Raw genomic sequence first — 15,997 nt, 5'->3', positions numbered from 1 at the left:
GGGAGACCAAGAGGTAAGGAAGACAATACTGCAAACTCATGGTTTAAGCTGAGGGAGGTTAGCAAAACAGGCCAATTTTAGGCTTCGTATGCAGCAGGAAAGAAGTTAGAGGCAAAAATACTGTTTTAATGCAACATTAAAATTGCAGAGTTACAGTTTAAAATACCTGGAAAAAATGCAAATATCAGAAACGTTGTAGGAACCATTACTTACACTATGTCTACACTACAGTGTATGTCGGCATAATTTGTCACTCAAGGGTGTGACTAAATCACACACCACACGAGCAACGTAAGTAACACTGCCATAAGCACCCATGTGAACAGCACTGTGTTAATGGCAAAACTCCTGCCGACATAGCTATTGCCACTTGTGGGGGATGGAGTAGCCGCTGTAAATTCTCTAGTGTGGCCATGCCCTTAGTCTCTGCACATTCGGTGTACTCTGTGGTATGAATTTAGCATAAATAGAAATACAAAGCTGCACATTTAGAGGGACACCATCAACTTAAATCTCATTGTCTTGAAATTTTTACTTCTCTTACAAAGAGCCCACTTAATATTAACTGCAAGACTAGAGAGAGATATTATTTCAGTTTGACCTGTGCATTTGATGGCACTTTGTATAGGCAATTTCTCTTGTTTGTCTGGTTTCAGAGTAGCAGCCGTGTTAGTCTGTATTCACAAAAAGAAAAGGAGTACTTGTGGCACCTTAGAGACTAACAAATTTATTAGAGCATAAGCTTTCGTGAGCTACAGCTCACTTCAATGCATCCGATGAAGTGAGCTGTAGCTCACGAAAGCTTATGCTCTAATAAATTTGTTAGTCTCTAAGGTGCCACAAGTACTCCTTTTCTTTTTGTTTGTCTGAGTCTCTTACTGAGCACTGGGGACAGAAAAACACTGATCAAGTAGGAAAATATGGTATAAACCTACAAAAGGAGTCGGGGGAAGGGGGAGAGAGACTTGGGCAGGTGTAGTAACTGAAACTACTTTTAACTTTATTTTTAAACGGGCAAGTTGATGTCCCTTTAACCAAAACAATACAAATCCACCACAAACAACACCCTCCTCCCATCACCACCACTCTCAAAAGCTGGCACAGGAATTACTACATATGTGCAGCCTGGTCAAGTTAACATAGCTGTATATTCCTTGACCTTCGCATTTCCTGACTTTATTTTGTAGCTGAACTATCCTAATGTTGCATTCTTTGTCCTCTACTCCCAATCATTAGACCCCTGCACAGATACAAAATTTGTATCCACATCCGATCTGCAATCTGCAAAAATGACCCGTGGAGATTGGCAACTGCGGGTGTAGATATTTGTGGATATCTGCAGTTTTCAGGGCTCTACCAATCATCCTGGAACAAAAGGGGGCTGAGAGAAGTCTAGACCCTGTTCCATCCAACTCTACTGCCTTGCGTTTACTTTTTTGCTTTGTAGTGTATCTATGCTGAATTTTCTTTTAATCTCCCATCAGTGGTGGGAGTGGAAATGGAAATGTAGGTCTGATGCTGTTGATTTACCCTGCCTAGACCATCAGTGATACTACCACCAGCCTTAGTGCTTAGTTAAGAGATCTAAGGAAAAGTTGTGTGTATGTGTGCGCATATGGTACAGGCTATTCTGTTTGTGCCTTGTGAGCTTCTGCTCTGACTCTCTCAGCCTCTGGTTCTGCTAACCAGAGAGCAGGAATTCTGAGACTGATCCCATAGCTGTCCCATATGCTAGTGCTGGGCTGCCAGACTACTGGGCCACTTGTTCATCTGTTGATTGATTGCTCAAGGTAATAAAGATCATGGATTATTACAATCTGTGTGTTAATCTTCCAGTTTGACTTTCTGTAGCTATGCAAAGTCAGTTTTTATGGTATAGTTTCTGTAATTGATTGAGGAAATAGGCAGTAAATGTGTGTTCAAAACACTGATATTGAAGAGAGTTAATTCTAAGAATCTACGTGCTTGTTCATTTAAGGAAATCCCTTGAATAGTTGACAGTTAGCTATTCTCTCTGTAGGGGATGATTTAAAACATTTTTTATGTTGTGGTTTGGTGTACTAGTCGTAAAGAGCCTCAAGATGCTGCTTGTGATTGACATAACAAAATGTAAATTATATGCTGTTTTACTAGACTCTAATTTGTCTGGCTTGAGGTTTGTATGCCAGCAGTTCTAAGCTTTTCTAACAGTGACTTTCTCCTCCATGCATCATCTATATAGGGGAAAAACCTACTTTAAATTATATGCTTAAAAAATCAAACAAAACTGGGGCATCCCTGGTTACTGTATTACTGTAAATTTAATATTGTGGTTGCAAGTTTTTGTTTTGCATTTATTTTAAATAGGTTTTTACTGAAATATTAAGTGGGTTTGGAAAATCTTAGAAAATAATTGGCATTTAGATTGTTAAACTTCCTGAAGTGGTTAACGGTGAAAGGAATGAAATAATTATTTTAACTTAACCTAATTTGACATAATAGTAAGTGAACTCATATACTGAGAAACTGACAGCATAATGCAAAGGCAAGAGAGATGGACAAGTTGATCGGAGATGGTCTTTAATTCTCTAATTCCTGTGATGGGGGGGGGGCGCTAGGACATTCACTAGGAACAATTTCCATTTTTTGTTTTATCTGGTAAACTTGGGTGTCCACCAGTGATCTGACTGTTGAGCTTTGCTGTAACTTTAGCCTTACCTCAGGCATAGATATAGCATCACTTGCAGAGGCATTGCTCATGTAGTTAATTTCCAAGCTGTACAGTTGATTACACCAATAATAAAATCAGAACCACTAGAATTCTGTAACACCTCATGGGCCATTTCCACTTGAAAAGTGAGAGAGTTCTAAAGTAGGTTGTAATAAATCCCTAGGTGTTTCTAGGTCGATAGGGTGGTGTGGAAGTTCTGCGCCTGCGGAATTTTTATTGCTGGCTACAGGACCTTGTGTGGTGTGGTTTTCTTAATCTTAAAGCAATCAAATCATTGTTGCCTGTGTAATTCATTTAACACTTTCAGTAAACTTGACATCCAAGGGAAAGATCTTGCGTGGTTTTTTATGTAGAAAGACACACAGAGTACAAACCCCAGTATGATAGCGTGGGCCAAGATGTTGCATTCAGCTGCACATTGTTGAAGTATGTGACTATACTAACGTTGCGGATGACTTTGCACACAAAGAAAACAGCATTTAAACTTGATGCAAATTCTTTTCTTTGCCCATTTACCAAGACAGTCAACAGATGTACCAACGGTATCACTGGGACAAGCGGGTGGTGTCTGGGTGGATGAAAAAAGGTATCCAAGTCAAACCGAATGAGTGGGCAGAGGGAAGGGCATGTTTGTTCTATTAAAAAGAAAATAAAGCATGTGAAAATGTAACTGTAGAAGTCTTTGAAGTCCTGTTATTTGGCAGTTTCCTGTATTAGGAGTGAACCTCATTTTTTATTACACTGTAGTATGTCAAGCTAGACTATAGAGCCAACTCTGTAACCCTTACCCAAGTTACCCTCACTTATGCAGACACAGAGCAGAACTGGGCTTTGGATGTTTGTGCATCAACTTAAAAACTAGTAAGAGTACCTGGCTCTTGTATAGCACTTTTCATCAGGTGATCTCAAAGTGCTGAATAGTCCATGTTGTCATTTAGTTGACCCTTGGACTCAAATTTAAATAACACTGATTAACAGGTAGCTAATTACCTGGGCCTCAATGTGGCGCTGGCAGCGGTGGGGAATGGAATGTAGTGCTTCTCCAACTTCATTCCAGCAAGCAGGTGAAGGAGAGTGGAGAGAATTATGAAAGACATCCTGCACAGCTAGTTTTTTTGGCTCTGTCTTGAAGAAGCTACATAGTGTTCTCATAGTTGTGTACTAGATGCTGATTCTGGTGTGGAGATGGCCATCCTACTTTATTTACTGAGTGTAAAGAAGGTTGGGAAGGCCAGTTGTCCAGAGGAATGTATATCGTTACTTGTTACCAGTTGCAGATGCCAGCACCTGTTGCTGAACTGATGTTTCCTTTGTGTTGGGGAATCTTGCTTTTCCTTTGGCTGTGCAACATAGCTAATTGTGTAACAAATTCTGTGATGGTTGTGCAGCCTGGAGCCATGCTGGCACTTGAACACCATCAATAAGTGCATCTCCAGTTTTTTGGATTGTACGAGCGGAAGGTAGGAAGTTGCCTCAGTGGCAACTATAGATTTTTATGTATTTAGACGCTAGATAAAAGCATCAGAAATGTTTGTGTCCGGGGTTTTGTGACTTTACGGTAAATTAGAAATACAATTATAGGAATGCAAATGATGTAGCCACTGCCTCTCCCCCAAACTAGGAGGTATAGGAAGAAAAACCACCACGGCCATAAATCCTAGTGTCAGTTAACCCGTACTTTGCCAGAACTGGGTGCATTGTTGACCCAAATGTCAATATTGGACCATGGGGTCGTTTTAAATCCAGAGTTCAAGTCCATCATAAAGTGAGTCATGCAGCAGCTCCTCTTTCTTACATTGAAGAAGCTACAGCTCAAATGCCTCTGTGGTTGCAGATGCAGCAAAATGACTAGGGAAAGGAGTGGATCTCAAACAGGAAGGTAGGTCCCTGGCTATTTTGGAATCATAATCTTAAAATTCTGCTGAAGCCATTTTTGTGACGAGACAGATTTAATTAATCTGAGTTTAAGTTTTGTATCTGCTTTCCTCCTTCCTTCCCTAATAGCGGTTCTTAATCACAGAATGAAAAGCAAAAACACACATACGCACACGAAAATCCAACTTTAGAGCAGGATGCTTTCTTCAGCAGCATGCATCTTTCAGTTTGCTTGTACTTTTTGATGCAGCTTCAAGAACCTGAATAATCAGCTCTTATGTGATCTCCTGATTGGAAATGTGGGGAAAATTGACAAATTAACAAATAGGGTGGGAGTTTTTTGGCTTCTCTCAGTTGGGCTGTCCAGGTGTCCTGATCAGATAGTGACTTGGCATGTTTCTCAGATTTAGCCTAATGGCTTTTAAAGAGGCTCAGGTGTGTCTCTGTGTATAGGTGTGGTGCAACTTGATAGTCCTCATTACTTACTAGCTAGGTAGGCAGTACTTTGTGACATCCAAGCTAGGTCATGGGCATTATCTTAAAGTCAGAAATAAAGACAAACACTCTATAGGTGACCTCATCTCCCAGTTAAGGTGACAAGGGGAGACCCTGATCTGGTTTAAAAGGAAAGAAGCCTTTTACACAACCGTCTTACTCCTATGGGAATGCTCTTGTGATTAAGCTATAGGACGAGGGATGGGGAGACCTGGGTTCCAGGCTCTACCTCTGACTTGTTACATGACTTAATTTCTCCAAGCTTCATTTTGCCCTGTAAAATGAAAGGTGATGGGGATATTTTCTCACACGGGTATTAGGCTAAATTAGCAGGAATTGTGTGTGGATAAGTAGGTGATGAGCACCCTAGAAAGGACAGTAACCATACAATGAGTTACACTCCTGAGGGCTTTAATACTTGGTCTAATTTGGGTTGTTGGCTGGATGTGCATGTGCTGGGGTGGTAATTAATGGCCGGTGATACAGGCAGACTGGATGACCTGGTGGTCCCTTCTGGCCTCAAACTCTGACTCCAAATCAGTGGTTCTCAACCTATTTACCCATTGTGGGCTGCATCCAGTACTACCTGTGTGGCCCTGAGATGGCACATGGGCCGCAGCTCTGTGCTGATTGGGTTGCAGATTGAGAACCACTGCTCTAATACAAGAAAAGGCAAAGCAGCTAGCTTCTTTACTTTTTGGGGTCGGGATCAAGTTGGTTGTTGCCAATAACATGGTCTCATAAAGTAGCTCGGTTTGCTTTGAATCCACATCTGCATGCACCACCTCTCTTTGGCAGATAAGGTGGGATGCTGAGAAGGAAACTGGTTGCCTTAAATCAGCATAAGGAAAGAATCGTAATTTCCACCCTGAAGGCAAGTCAGAATCCTCTTTTAGCTGGGGATATTTAAATTGAGTTGATTTTTAGATAAAATCAAATTCTGGAAAAACTTGGTGCTGCTCTTGTTTGCTCTATGAATACATTTGATACCACTTCATATTGGCAGCAGCCAAAATATGTTGCAACATCTGAATGTGGCATTAGACTCTTCATTCCTGTTAGAGCTTTTGTCACCTCCTTGAACACTTTGAAAAACTCCCTGCACAGGAATAACTTTGCTTGCAGTGATTGTTTCACTGTAGCACTTTTTTCCTTACATACCCATTTTATCTGAAATTACCAATAATAATTGTACTTGGTACTTCTATTTGTAGATCTCAAAGCAATTTGTAAAGAGCTTTGTATCTGTTTTAAGATGGGCAGCTGAGGCACATCATGAGTGGATGAAGATGACAGAAAAATAAAGTGATATGTTGTTTATGCTCCCCTTCCTCCCCATTTGTTCTTTATTATCAATCATACTTGCATGGATATAGAATTGTCACTTTTTATGTTGGTTTGGTTCCTGAAGCCTGTTCCTTCACCTCTTTGGGAGCTCAGTCATTTCCCTCTATTAACCATCTCTGCATTCCAGGGGATTAACGCTGTGCGGTGGGGAATAAGCATCATAAGCAAATGAAGTCTTAACCGAACTCTGCCTTACAGATATGGTCTTTAGTACCAAGCAAGTAAAAGGAAGCAATATGCAGATCTGGTTTTAAAACAAAACAGTTTACAAAGTGCAGCTCCGATTGCTTGGTCTCTGATAGCTTTGCTGTCAGATTGTGATTTACAGTGTAGATTATATGTGCTTGATAGTATGCCACTGGAACACTAGGATTGCTCTGCAATTTAAAACTTTCCCAAAGGTCACTGTCCAGGGGGGTATATTTTGCTAGCATCTTTTTTTTCCGTTTTAAGAACACTGAAGAACTTGAAACTGGGACTTCACGTTTTGCCTGTCTCAAAAAAACAAGGAAACTGATTTTATTTAACTTTTTACTGCAGGCCTGGAATCTGTACTTCATGCCAAGTTTCAGCATGAAACAAATGAAGGCAGCAGAGTAACAAAACCCTCTCACAAATGGGGCTTATTACGGACCATAATTATTACTGTGCACTACTAGAGTAGATTCCTAAAAGGGGAAACGCTCCATGTTGCAGTTTAAACTGTCTGGTTCAAACATTGTACATGTGCAGTAACTTAGAATACTTAATATGGAATCGGTGTTAATGTTATACTGGCTCCACATTATAAATTCATCTCCTGCTCAGTGCAGTTGTGCTATAATGTGCCTGCATCTCAGTTCCCGTTGAGATGCTTCAGAGAATCAGCTTTTTACGAGTCTGACGCTAGCATCATCTGCAGTGTCGTAACAGCATTCCACCTCCAGTGAGAGGCTGCAGCGGGGACCATATGATAGCACAGTACAGAATGCTGCCTCCTCCTCAACAGTACTTTAGATCTGTCATCCTCTGCGAACATCCATAGAACTTTGCAACCAGTCGGGAGGCAAAACATAAGATCTTGGTGGTCTTGAATCCTCTGCTATAAAAGTAGGCAAGCTTGAAGTCTCTTTCTATTTCAGTGGTTTCAGCGGCTTTGACGTGTATTTCAGTCAGTGGTTCAGTGAAGGTACCTGTGGGAAGAATACACATGGCACAGGCAATGAGACCTCATGCAGTTAGCAGGAGCATCTATCTGGCTGACTTTGGGCAGATTGTGAGGCCTTCGTTCAACAACACAAAAGAGCTTGCAACTCCCAGTGAGTTGGCAATTATTCATTTATATGTTGCTTGCTGAACAGTCAAGTTGTATGACAGCTTTTTCTGTGGAGAGCTGCTTTGTCGAATATGCCTTGAAATGGCAACTGCAGATGCTTTGCTGAATGGATTGGAAGATCACCTACCTTTGCTGTAACTTGCATATTATTATTAATCATCATCATGATGTTTATTACAGTAGTGCCTAAGGACCATCTAAGAAAGGGAAGCCCCATTGTGCCAGTCACTGCACAAACACAGACTAACAGATAAGCCCTGCCCCGAAGAGCTTACAATTTAAATAGACAAAACAAACACAGGGTAGGGAAGGTGGATAACACTAGTAGTGTGAATAGTGTGATGAAAGCAAAAATCAGATTAGTTCCAGAACTTTATTTTTTCATGGGGCTAGTTAGGAAGGGGGATCAGCTAAGGGGTGATGGGGCAGGGTAGGAGACGAGAGACAGATGGGGAGTGAGTCGGAGGGACAGGAGGGACAGGAGAGTTTGAGCAAACAGCCAATCAGCATAGGGCAGAGAGAGTTCACTCAAAACTGTAGAAAGTTTTCTGAATGTCCAGAGGTCCCTGTCCTGAGTCTGCTGCTACCTGACAGCTGGAGTCTCTGGCTGGCTCCTCCTGGCTGTATTTTGCCAAGGAAAAAATGGACCTGGAACTCCATGGTGCTGTTATTGGTCACTTTTCGCAGAACAGTTGCTCTAACCATTGTGGTAACATTGGTCCATTTGATGGTAGAGATCAACTAGCTCCTTACTTTTATTTTTAAATATAATGGTGATCCTAATATATTACACACACATTAGAGCATGGTTCTCAGACTGGAAGATTGAGTCCTCTGTAGCTGAACTGAACACCAATGATTTCAAATACAGTATTTAGCATGATGGCTAGCTTAGCAGGTGCACTTTAGCTCAAAGGGTTTTTTACCTTCACCCCCGCTCTCCACAGACAGTCTATTGTAAAGTACAGTAGCGAATATCATACATAGCATACTGACAGGTTTCAGAGTAGCAGCCGTGTTAGTCTGTATTCGCAAAAAGAAAAGGAGTACTTGTGGCACCTTAGAGACTAACAAATTTATTAGAGCATAAGCTTTCGTAAGCTACGCTCACTTCATCGGATGCATCTGGTGGAAAAAGCAGAGGAGAGATTTATACACCACACACACACACACAACACACACACACCACACACACACACACACAGAGAGAGAACATGAAACAATGGGTTTATCATACACACTGTAAGGAGGTGATCACTTAAGATAAGCCATCACCAGCAGCGGGGGGGGGGGGGAGGAGGAAAACCATTTCATGGTGACAAGCAAGGTAGGCTAATTCCAGCAGTTAACAAGAATATCAGAGGAACAGTGGGGGGTGGGGTGGGAGGGAGAAATACCATGGGGAATAGTTTTGTGTAATGACTCATCCTTCCCAGTCTCTATTCAAGCCTAAATTAATTGTATCCAGTTGGCAAATTAATTCCAATTCAGCAGTCTCTCATGGGGAGTCTGTTTTTGAAGCTTTTTGTTGAAGGATAGCCACTCTTAGTCTGTAATCGAGTGACCAAGAGACGAAGTGTTCTCCGACTGGGTTTTGAATGTTATATTTCTTGACGTCTGATTTGGTGTCCATTCATTCTTTTACGTAAAGACTATCCAGTTTGGCCAATGTACATGGCAGAGGGGCATTGCTGGCACATGATGGCATATATCACATTGGTAGATGCGCAGGTGAACGAGCCTCTGATAGTGTGGCTGATGTGATTAGGCCCTATGATGGTATCCCCTGAATAGATATGTGGACAGAGTTGGGAACGGGCTTTGTTGCAAGGATAGGTTCCTGGGTTAGTGGTTCTGTTGTGTGGTGTGTGTTGCTGGTGAGTATTTGCTTCAGATCAGGGGCTGTCTGTAAGCAAGGACTGGTCTGTCTCCCAAGATCTGTGAGAGTGATGGGTCGTCCTTCAGGATAGGTTGTAGATCCTTGATGATGCGTTGGAGAGGTTTTAGTTGGGGGCTGAAGGTAATGGCTAGTGGCGTTCTGTTATTTTCTTTGTTGGGCCTGTCCTGTAGTAGGTGACTTCTGGGTACTCTTCTGACTCTGTCAGTCTGTTTCTTCACTTCAGCAGGTGGGTATTGTAGTTGTAGGAATGCATGATAGAGATCTTGTAGGTGTTTGTCTCTGTCTGAGGGGTTGGAGCAAATGCGGTTATATCGTAGCGCTTGGCTGTAGACAATGGATCGAGTGGTATGATCTGGATGAAAGCTAGAGGCATGTAGGTAGGAATAGCGGTCAGTAGGTTTCCGATATAGGGTGGTGTTTATGTGACCATCGCTTATTAGCACCGTAGTGTCCAGGAAGTGGATCTCTTGTGTGGACTGGTCCAGGCTGAGGTTGATGGTGGGATGGAAATTGTTGAAAATCATGGTGGAATTCCTCAAGAGCTTCTTTTCCATGGTCCAGATGATGATGTCATCATGTAGCGCAAATAGAGTAGGGGCATTAGGGGACGAGAGCTGAGGAAGCGTTGTTCTAAGGTCAGCCATAAAAATGTTGGCATACTGTGGGGCCATGCGGGTACCCATCGCAGTGCCGCTGATTTGGAGGTATACATTGTCACCAAATGTGAAATAGTTATGGGTCAGGACAAAGTCACAAAGTTCAGCCACCAGGTTAGCCGTGACAGTATCGGGGATACTGTTCCTGACGGCTTGTAGTCCATCTTTGTGTGGAATGTTGGTGTCGAGGCTTCTACATCCATAGTGGCTAGGATGGTGTTTTTAGGAAGATCACCAATGGACTGTAGTATCCTAAGGAAGTCAGTGGTGTCTCGAAGATAGCTGGGAGTGCTGGTAACGTAGGGTCTGAGGAAGGAGTCTACATAGCCAGACAATCCTGCTGTCAGGGTGCCAATGCCTGAGATGATGGGGCGTCCAGGATTTCCAGGTTTATGGATCTTGGGTAGCAGATAGAATACCCCAGGTCGGGGCTCCACATAGCATACATAACTGATTGAATTTTAGGCTGAGTGGATAGGTGCTCTGGGATATGATGTGTTCTCTCTTTCCTTTTCTGTTTCCATTTTGCTCCTGTTGTGATAAGAATCTTTGGAATAACTCCTGGGTTAAGTCGAGATGACTTTGTGTGTGTGTGTGTGTGTGTGTGTGTGTGTGTGAAGCCTTTGTGTTAGGAGATTGGAATAGTAATTGGAGAACATGCCAAAAAAATAAAAACCATGAGTTTCCTTGTCAGTTTTGAATCTCGAGACAGATCAGAAATCTGGGGGCTTTTATGGTACAAAAGGTCTAAATTGAGTTCACTTAAACGTTTACATAGAAGAGAATAGCAGGGGCAATTAAGGTCACTTTGCTCAGTATCTTTCCCACAATAATGACCTTTCTAAATTCACCATGGGATTGTAGGAGCCCACTTTTCCTCACTGCTGCATGGGGAATGGGAGATAGAGCAGGAAAAACTCCTGCAGGGTTGGTGGTATGGCTCTCTGGGGTGCACTGCATTGCTTTGCGTCTGCAGCAGCATGAAACTGTCAAGGATTTTCCTTGTCAGTGTGTCACTGCAGCGGGTGAGCACTGCAGCACCGGAACACGGCTTGCAGGTACCTGCTCCAGCACAAAGGCAGAAAGATGGAGTAGCTAGGCTCACAGGCACAAGGGAGAAAGGGGTAGCAGTGGGGGAGTGGAAAGTGCTAACGGCTCTCTGAGCACTGAGTACGTGTGCTTTGGTCTGTACAAGAGACAAAATGAGATGTTCCTGCCCTCCAGAGGACATAGTCTAAGAGCCAGGCCTGGAGAAGAAGGGATGTGCTAGGAAGCCTAGTGGAAGGCATAACACTGTGTTAAATATGTATTTATCTGTCTTCTCTTTTTGGGGGCATCACAGGAGGGGAGAATGGTGGCTCAGTGAGCTGGGGTGAGGGGGGCCTTCTGTGCATAGGGAGCAGCCTGGAAAAACTAGACAATTTGGCTTATTGGGTTGGCGGGAGGGAATTAGTCATTTTTTGTACTACAGTGGCTCCTGCAGGTCTCAACTAGAACAAAGTTGCATTGTGCCGGTCATTGCACAAATGCATGATGACAAAGGCCATCCCTGCCTCTAAGGGTTTATAGTCTAAATAGGCAGAGTGTAGCAGGGGGATGTAACAAGTTTATGCGTGTGTGTGTAATGTTCCTTAAATCTGCTTCCCTTATTTGTGTTGCAGTAGTGCCTCCGAGCCCCAGTCATAGACCAGAACCCCATTGCACTAGCTGCTGTACAAAAATAGAACAAAAGGACAATCCCTTCCTTAAAGAATTTATCTCACCACCTGAATGTGTATGTGTCTCCCTCTTTCTCCCCTTCCCCTCCTTGCTTTTAAAAACCAAAGAAATGAAGGAGCTGGTCACAGAGGCTTCTCTGAACCAGCCCGATGAAGAAGCTGGAGTTCTGTGCTCATCCTAGACAGGCTGTAAGATGCTTGGATTTATGGCATCTGTTGGCCTTGCAGCTGCCTGTCTGAAGTGGTTGGGTTGCAGTCCGGTGTGGGTAGACAGGTGTCCACTTTGGACACTGCCGCTGGCGCTATCTGGTTCCCATGTTGACAGTCTCAGAATTAAATTGACCATAGGGGCTGAATGCCACAAAACCAGTGTAGTGCAAGCAGCTGGTTGGTAACTGGGGGGAGAGAGGGGGTGTAATTAGGGCTGAGGGAGTGGGACAATGGGAAGAGATGGTAGAATCTATTGCTGCCCTCCAAATAGTCTATTCACCACACTTTAGTAAAAGGTGCAGATTGGGGTCCCCATCTGCCTTTAGATAGTCACCTACCAGCTATAGTCAGGAGCGTTTCCATCGAGAAGCATGATCTTCCCTGTCATTCATGGCCTATCCCCAGCGAGCCTGACACGTGAGGCTGTGTAAACATGGAGTATCACAGAATGTGGGTGTCTGCTTACGTAGCAGTGCTTTATTCCAGGGACCGTATCTCGCCAGCCCTCCGGTTCCTATACAGCTGCAGTTCTGCATGCTGGCTTTGATCTTTAAAGCCCTGTGGAGTTTGAGTCTTGGGCACTTTAGAGCAGTGGTTCTCAGCCTTGTTGGGCAGAGGACCCATTTGTAAATGTTTATGGCCTGTCACGGCACAGTAAATAGTTTAGAGGTAGAGGCCTTGGGGTGGTTTCAGTTGGATCCTGCCCTCTCCTTCCCACCCTGGGTGCTGCCTGGCATTCACCCCATGGTGGCAGCTTCTGCGCCTCCTGTGCTCTGGGGGCTGGCTGGGCTTTCCTCTCCAGTCCAGGGTTCAGTGCCACTCAGATTTGGCCCCACCTCTCTGATGGGACCAGATGTGTGTGGGTGGACTTGTGACTTGGCTCCTTGGGTTACAAATGCCACTCACTGAAAATTGGCCTATCTGGACTCCTGTCATCATGATGGTCGGGCTAAACCTGCGTGGTGCTGGAAACCCAGCCCTATGGGAGCAGGGAGGCGAGCCCAGCCAGCCCTGTGGGACAGGAGCTGGTGTGCGACCGTCTGACAATTTGGCAATCCAATTTTGGGTCCTGACCCATGGGTTGAAAAACCCTGCCTTAGAGAGATCCAGGTTCCCCTTATCCGGTCCCAGAGTCACAGCTGGGACAGATGCCACAGGTTCCCAATAACGAGCTTCTCTCTTACTGGGACAGTGGAATCCAAGCCTGCTGGCCATCTGGGGATGCTGCCAGGGTTGTCTGGTTGCCTTAGGTTGTGCCAGAGAGCCTGGGTGCTAGAACTCCTTAGTGCTAGTTTGAGTCCCTTGGTATAAATTGGTGGAGCTAGTGAGGTTTCCCGTTCTGTAATGCTTTATTTGCGCACATGATGTTGACTGTTGTGAATGCACCTGTGCTCATTTTGGTTCCTTAAAATAACAAATGGAAATGAAACTGGTGGGACCAAACCCCGAAGCGGTGTACTATGCCTCTCTCAGCATGTGAACCCGTGCTGTCTCGATCTTTACTTCCCTTCAGTTACAGTGCGTTGATCACTACTCTACAGCTTTGAGCCTGGTCTCACCTGAACATTGTGACGAAGGCTTATGGAAGGAACCCGGAATGTGGTGGTGGGACAGCTGTGGCTATTTGACGATGGCTGCGTTTGAATGGAAAACATCTTTCCTATTAGAAACAGAAGTAAGCAAACACAAACCCTTCTATGACTAGAGTTGTACTTTTGTCATGGGAGTCAGAGATTAAATGGTCTTTGAGGTTCATAAGTTCTGACACTGGGCTTCTTGGGTGTTGCTAGGTACATGTGATGGGAACAGCTGAACTAATTTTGCTGAGAACATTGGGAGCTGTCAGAAAAAGTCACACCCTCCAGAGAGATGCTCATAAAGTTAATGCTCGTGATTTCACCATTCACCGGGGAATGAGGATGGTGGGTACTGTGACATTTGGGGTGGGAGCGGAGTTCTGGAGCTGACGAGCTGGTTTAGCAGGCATCTGTGCTGCACTGCTCTGTTTTCACTTTTTGAAGAGGAGGCAGCAATGGCTTTGAATGGCTTGATGGTATTAAATATTAAATGGCTTTAAACAGTTTTATTGCAAAAAAGAGAGGCTAGTTGATTAAAATCATGTCTGCTCTGACTTCTGACATCTTGTTTTGTACAATAAATGAGTAAATATAGTCTTGTCTCTAGGATCAGACTGTGGACTCTTGTATCATTTATCATGACAAGCTCCTAGCCCTAACCACAATGATGGTGCTTGTTCTGTAAAGGGCTGCCTGTCACAGTTATGAGCAACTGCACCTGTAGTCCTCCATCGTCCCTCAAGGGCACCCGTTTTTGGCTCCTACTGCTCCTCAGCCATCCCCTCGCTTAGGTAGAGACTCACATCTCTCTCACTTCTGACCGGGGTGTATCCAGGCTGTACATTTCCCTGCCTGCACCACTGAGGTGTATGCAGTATATGATAAAAAAAAAAAATAGTAGTTTGTTCTGGCAGTCAGCTACAATTTTCCATTGAACAGTTGGTGGTTTTGTAATTCTGTAACTGCAGCTTTCTGAGTTTGAACAACAATTAAATATATTTTAAAATGACCTTATTGCTTTGCTGCTCTAGAGGCAGACAGCTAACTCCTATTACTCTTCTAGGTTTGTATCTTACATGCTTAATTTTCAGTTCTTTAAGTTGAGCCAGTCTAAGAAAAATAACTACCAATTAGATAAATCCTTGTTAGATAGAACCAAGCATAGTTTTAAGGTACATGGTGAGCGCCTGCCTGTATGATCCACAGCAAATATCCCTGCTGTTTCATTTCTGAACAGAGGCTGCCATAGAAATGTTCATTAATAATTGTCAAACTGTGATTTCTGTGATAAGAACAAATGTCTACTAGAGACTGGCCTGAGAGTCAAATTCGTTCACTCGGGATTTCACCTAAGTTGGGTCTCCTGTGGGAAGAGTCTAAATGCATCCAACTAGTTCTGTGGTATTTCAAGGTGAACGTTGCTGTATTTTAATTCATCTCATCATAGAATCATTGAATATCAGAGTTGGAAGGGACCTCAGGAGATCTAGTCCAACCCCCTGCTCAAAGCAGGACCAATCCCCAATTTTTTTTGCCCCAGATCTCTAAATGCTTAAGGCTAATGCTCAAACCATGGAGCTATCCCTCCCCCCTGTATCATGTCTGAATACAACTCACTTTGAGAAATACTTCATCTATCTTTCCTCTAAAGCATTTTGGTTACACTTTGAATTGACTCTTAGATGACCATAGTATCCTTTTTTCTGGAACCTCCCTATTTTGGGTGACTTCCAAATGGCTCTTTTATCATATGCATAATTTTGAACTGTGGCTCAGAAGGGAAAGGACACAGCTATTTGTATACCATGGTAGTAGGCATTAAATACAAGCTGGAATAGAATAGAAAATGCAGTTTCTGACTCCTCAACCTTTTTTCCCTTGCAAGCACTTGGTGAAGGGATATTTTGTCCCCATTGTTAATAGCATGAACTCACTTTAGGTTGTACCAGCAAGGTCAGGTCTCCCATTGATCAAACCTGTGTGAGTGTGAGCCGCCTCCTTTTCTCCTTTGTTATTGGTCAGATTTAACACTTGTTAAAACCTAGACTATTTAACAAGTGCAGCTCATGTAATTGCTCTTTCAGTTTTTAGCAGTTTTCCTCTCTAAGAAGTTTGGCAGATACTGCAGAGGCTCTGTTGTATTCTGGAAAATGTATCTTTGCAAATCGGATTTTAATGGGCTGAGATTAAACTA

General features: G+C 43.4%; 1 protein-coding gene across 5 annotated transcripts in view; it reads left to right on the top strand.

Moving 5' to 3' along the window:
• LOC119844411 (spermatid perinuclear RNA binding protein) overlaps positions 1–15,997 on the top strand; it is a 93,047-nt gene that overhangs the window by 5,717 nt on the left and 71,333 nt on the right. Inside the window, exon 1 of one of the 5 annotated variants that reach the window (XM_038375195.2) lies at positions 13,682–13,901. The exons of the other annotated variants lie outside the window; for them this stretch is intronic. The gene's annotated coding sequence lies outside the window, so the exon portion shown is untranslated. Of the gene's footprint in view, positions 1–13,681; positions 13,902–15,997 lie in introns of those variants that run through there. 5 annotated transcript variants of the gene reach the window in all.

This window comes from Dermochelys coriacea, chromosome 16 (assembly GCF_009764565.3).
Source record: "Dermochelys coriacea isolate rDerCor1 chromosome 16, rDerCor1.pri.v4, whole genome shotgun sequence".
Taxonomy (NCBI): domain Eukaryota; kingdom Metazoa; phylum Chordata; order Testudines; family Dermochelyidae; genus Dermochelys; species Dermochelys coriacea.
The sequence above is the reverse complement of the archived record's forward strand: the minus strand, read 5'-3'. Positions and strand labels throughout refer to the sequence as shown.